General features: G+C 52.0%; 1 long non-coding RNA gene across 1 annotated transcript; it reads right to left on the bottom strand.

The window, feature by feature from the left end:
- Positions 1-999: 999 nt before the first annotated feature.
- On the bottom strand, positions 1,000-4,849 carry LOC123479497 (uncharacterized). The gene is made up of 3 exons (XR_006655137.2): positions 4,551-4,849; positions 4,251-4,311; positions 1,000-1,049 (listed from the first exon to the last, which is right to left on the bottom strand). It is a non-coding gene; the product is annotated as an uncharacterized lncRNA (long non-coding RNA).
- Positions 4,850-5,455: the final 606 nt, after the last annotated feature.

Here is a 5,455-nt window from a genome sequence, read left to right as displayed (position 1 = left end):
TTCACGACTGCCTACAAATGTGAAAAGTATTACCAGGTCTATTTTTAACATTGTTTTGGCAAGGCCGATGCTGTGGGGGGAAAAATTCCTATAGAATCTTAATGAGAAAACTGAATGATTCTTTGAAATGTGGTTGTGATTCCCTGACTTATTAAGTGGTGATGTCACTGCTGCTGAGAAGCAAGAAACAGTAGAATCACTCACGCGCCAGCAGGCTCCGGAGACAGGCCAGAGGGAAGCGAAACTTGTCTTGACTAGTCTGTGCTGACCCGCGCCGCCCCCACGTCTCGGAGGGACGCACACACGCCTGCACGGGACGCGTCACACACACTTGGTTTGTCACCTCCGTGAGCCTGCGTCATGGAAGTGTGCACTGCTCACATGTGTTTTTATAGAACCTGACTCGCCCACTGGCCTTGTTTCTGTTCATTGCCCACAATTGTCCTACAGAAAATAACCACCTTGGTCCAGCTGGTGGCAAAAGACAAGGGTTTCCTACAGCTCACCTGGGTCCCCCCAGGCACTTAATGAGCGAGGGGCAAGAAGTTCAAAGAGGTCCAGCAGGACAGGAGAATGGCTGCCTTTGAAGGAGGCCTTTCCTGGTGTCTTCACATTCCATCCCCTGCCCCCCACTGCCAATCTCTTCAGAGCTCCTTGCCATCCAGTCTGACCCCTACTGTCCTGTCCTAAGTGGGCACAGGCCCCTTGGAACAAGGTGTCAGGCTGTTTAGCTCTAGTGACCTGCACAGCCTGCCCCTGCACACAGGCACGGGGCCAGGGCACACACGTGGGGGCCTTCTTCCAGCCGGGGCTGCACTCGCCAAGCCTGCGTGCTGTGTCAGCCAAGAGCAAGGTCCACTCAGAGGGAGCACTGTTTCTCACTTCTCTGCCTGGAGGAGGCACTTCTTTGTAATCCTTCTGCCCTGAGAGGTTACCTGTCTCTGGTTCGCACAAAGTCACCGCATCCCTGGAGGAATCGGAGCCTGGCATGCCGAGGGGGTGGAACGGTGCCGCTGAGTCAGCAATGAGTACAAACGCTGTCCTCCCTCCTGTGGAAAAAGCACCGCAGGACAAGTTACTTCCCCTGGACGGCAAGTCTGGAGCCTTTCAGTTCCAGAATCAGCCATAACTTCAGCCCAAAACCTGCAGAACCAGTATCTTCAGAGAGAACTGTGTTTCATTTAAATTAAGGGCCAGTTTGGTTCTGTACTGGGGAAAATGAACATGAGGGGCGACCTAACTGGTCTCTTTGAATCTGTCATGAAATCACAGGATCGCTGAAGTTTAGAGCAGGAGGGAGCCTTAGACACAGTAAGAGCCCATCAGCACTTTCCAAGATGCCCCGGAGGCGGTGTCCTCTCAGCCACAGGAGCCTGCTTCTCCCTCCACACACATTCTCCACCATCCCAGTGCTCTAGGTCTTTGGGGGAGGGGATTCCAGTTCTTGGGCATTGACCCCCTGGTGCTCCATGTTTTGGAAAGGCCACGGCAACATCCACCACTTGCACGGAAGGATGTGATGGCTCAAATCCTCTCTGTTGACCATCCATGGTCACCGCAGGCTTCTAAAGGCACGCAGAGCCACCAACCTATGGTCATCGCCCAGCCCTGGCCCAGGCCCCACCAAGCCTGGCATGGCACCCATCCCCATCAGTGCTAAAGGACTCCACCTGCTGCCTTGGCTTCCTGGGTGTCCTTTTCAGTCCACTGGCATGACATAAGGGCCCAGCCTTTCACACCTACCTCCCACTTCCTCCAGGCCGCTCTCGCTTGCTTCCTCCCCCTTTGCTCCCTGATTGAGACACAGCTTCAGTGTGGTGGGGGAGGGCCCATCCCACAGAGCCAGCTTCCTGACCGTGGCCTCTGCAGAGGCTCCTGCTAGGTTCCGCTCAGCAGCTTGGACCTGTGTGCAGACACCCCAGACGAGAGCCCTGTGTCCCCCTGGACCCCCTTGGAGCCCTGTGACTTCAGTGCCCATCTTCCATGGGAACAGCCCTGTGCTCTCTGTACTGATGCTAACTCCAACACCACGCATTTGTGGGTTTCTTCTTTCTGTGCGTCAGCCCCCACTGAGGTCCCGGGTGCCCCACAGCCAAGGCTGCACTGGCGGTGACACGTGACATTTGAACCCACTCTCGGAAGTTTCTTTGTCTTTGCAAGAAGGATGTTAATTTGGTAAATCTGTATATCAAGAATGGGGATTCTGACTTCAAACTATTATATTTACAATGCTGCATATTAGTTTAACAGATTCCACAGAAAGAATTCACTTGGTACAACAATATTTTTATAAGCCTCAAATAAACATTGGTTTCCCTTTCAGAGATTGCCTCTCACCAACCAATATTACGTTATTCTTGTACTACCGCAAGCCCACCTAGACCTGAACGACACAACGTCTGACGTGCCATTCCATGCTCCAGCCCACGAGCATGGCCCGGGACAGCCCCTGCCGACTGCCCCTCTCTGTGACCCGTTGCCAGCACACTGCCGTTGTCGGAGGTGCGTACCTCAACCTTGATGATTAGTTCTGACCAATTTATTTTTGGCAAACTTCCCCACAAGCTCTGAATCAGTTAGCTCTTTCCCCATAAACACTCCAAAACTTAGTGCCTTAAACCAATCAGTGCTCGCTATTGCTGATGAGTTCAGAGGTCTTCCGGTCTCTGCCAGAGTACCAACAGCCTGCTGGGGGTTGGTAGACCGTTCCACTGTTTTTGGTGGGACACTGGGGCACAAGAGACTGTGTCTGGTTTAGAATGGCCATGGCTAAGACAGCTGGGCTGTTCTCTGCGTGGTCTCCCCCTCCAGCCCAAGGTCAATCACTGAGACATGCCGGCGAGGCTCCGGGAGTTCAAGGAAGCGCACCAGGGCTCAGGCCTGGCCAGTGTCGTTTCTGCCACGTTCTATTGGCCAAAACAGATCAGAAGGCCTGCCCGGACGTGAGGGGTGGGAAAGTAGGCTCGGCCTCTTTCTGAGAGGAACTGCAAAGCGTCACCACGAAGGCTGCAGACAGGGAAGAGTGACAATGTGTGGCCACTGGGCAGTCGATCTACCAAGGCTCTGTGAATAGCTTTTACTTCCATCACTCTAAATCTAAGTGGCTAACTCAGTGTCTTCCCAATGTCGAAGCTCTCTGTCCTGCATGATCGCACACACTGCGTTGGCTAAGCAAACCAGAGGCTCTAAGGGGTTAAGTTGCGTGCGGAGGTCTAGTTAAGTGCTGCACGGGAATAGAAGCCAGGTCTTCCGACAGCACGACCGGCGTCATTTCCAGTGTTCCACTGAGACGGTCCCCTTCCACCTAATGGCGCTTGTTTAAAAAAGGGTTCCTCCAGAGGAGAGAGCATCTGTGGCCACGTGGAACGGCCCTGACCCAGGCTGTGCTCTCAGTCTCTCCTCGGGACAGTGTTGGGACCCTCTGAGCCAAATGATCCCAGCCATGTGCTGTTTGACACTTCACTCCGGAATAAGTGACTTCGTGACCCTTGCTCACTTTAATTTTCTCAGTTCTTGTTAAATCTGGGTGTCCCAGCCAGCCCTGCCCTAGAACTTCTGTGAGTCCCCACGGCCACACTGCCATTCCGGCTGCACAGCCCCCCTCCGACCTGCCACTTGCACCTCAAACAGGTTTTCCTCCTCCTCTTGATTTCTTCTTCCCATCTCAGGGTTGTTGGGGGGTTTCCCCCACCCACCCAGGACTATAACCCTCATCCAGGTTTTATGGGACCAGCTGGTGACCTTGCACAGTCCTCAGCTGTGCTGCGAACTATTTAAATGCAACCACCGGCCTCAGAGTTTTATTAAGAAACTTGACCCGGAGCTTCTGGTTCTGTAGCAGCTTGGTGGCAGTTCAGTACCTGCTAAAGTGTTGCTTCCCCCTGGCCCCGCAGAAGGATTGTAAAAGGTTAGGGTTCTGAGTGTTTGGACAGAGGCTTTTCACACCGGCTCCTGGGCCCAGAGAGGACTGCCTGCCGTTCTCAAGCCAGCTTGCTTCCCCCCCTGCCCCTCCCCTGTCATGTGTCTGTGCTCCCGCTGCCTCCTTCACTCATGACCAGCAGCGGCACCAAAGGGCGCCCAGGTCCGGAGGGAGGGTGGAGGTGGCAGGAGAACAGAGCACACCTCACGCACACTCTACCCAGCCCCCAGCCCCGCTCTGGACATTCGAAGGGCTGGCCACGCGCAGACTCAGAAATGCCCGCTCTGCACTTCTTTTGTGCAAAAGCAGATTTGGGGGAGCAGAACGTTACCTTTCAGGAGTGTCTTTGGGAATCGCGACGTCTTCTGCTTTTAACAGCTGAGTGGTGTTCCCTTATAAAAGGAAAAGTGACTGTTGGAGATCAGAGGGGAGGGTAGAGGTGGGGGAGGGAAGTGGGACTGGCTGGAGTGGGGTGGAGGGAAGGGGAGAAAATGCAGACAATTGTAACTGAATAAAAATAAATAAATAAAAAATAAAAGCAAATATAATAATAATAAAATAAAATAAAACAAAATAAAAAGAATGAGAACACTGGGCAAGTCTGAAAAAGAGTTCTGAGATTCTCACTCACCACTCTTAGATCTTCTGATAGCTCAGTAACAGAGCAGACAGGGACACTGGGAGCGGGAACTGCTTGTGTGTTTGGAATGTCCTTGGGGGCTATAAAAAACAAACAAACAAAAACACACAAAAAGCTCGACACTCAATAAATAAACCATTTGCAGTAACCCCAGACGCAGCCAGCTTCTGAGCCCCTTCTGTTTGATGCCGTTCTCCAATTAGCCGAGAATGCCCGCAGATGTGCTAACGCAGCACCAAGCCCCCGTGCCAAACACCTTCTCAGGTTTTTCCCCTCTGCATTTTGCTAATCCCTGGATGAAACATAATCGCGGAGAAATGTTCAAGGTTGGACACAACAGGGAGGAACTCAGCATTGGCTCCCACCCAGTGGAAATAACACGCCATTGGACTCGACAAGGCAGGAATAAGGATGTTAAACAAATACACTCTCCCTAGCCCTCCCTAGCAACGACGTGTTGCTCTCCGCAGAAGCCCCAGGTTTCCTCAGGTTGTTCGTTCTGCTCCAGGTTTCATCACCTGAGATATGTTTTATAAGAGAGAAACAGGCAGGGAAGTCAACGAGCAAAAATTCCAATCAGGAAAAGAATGGAAAGAGAATTAAGTCTTTCATTCCCCCCTAGGGAAAAATAAAGGTAACAAAAGCATTTATATATGATAAATATATAACAATATGTAAGAATTAAACTCCAGCAACTTGCAGTCATAATTCTTTCCCAACTTTCTTTCAACCCAGAGGAAAACGTTTCTCCCTGCTGCAGATGCAAGTTAAGATTTCGGAATTAGGGAAGGCCCCAGCTTCCATGGGTCCTGTCATCTGTGTTCCCGCGGTGGGGAGGGAGAGGAAAGCAGAGACGGGGGCAGAACTTTCTGTAGTGAAAAGAGAAAAGGCTGTCT

This window comes from Desmodus rotundus, chromosome 11 (assembly GCF_022682495.2).
Source record: "Desmodus rotundus isolate HL8 chromosome 11, HLdesRot8A.1, whole genome shotgun sequence".
Taxonomy (NCBI): domain Eukaryota; kingdom Metazoa; phylum Chordata; class Mammalia; order Chiroptera; family Phyllostomidae; genus Desmodus; species Desmodus rotundus.
This window is presented reverse-complemented; position numbering and strand designations above follow the sequence as displayed.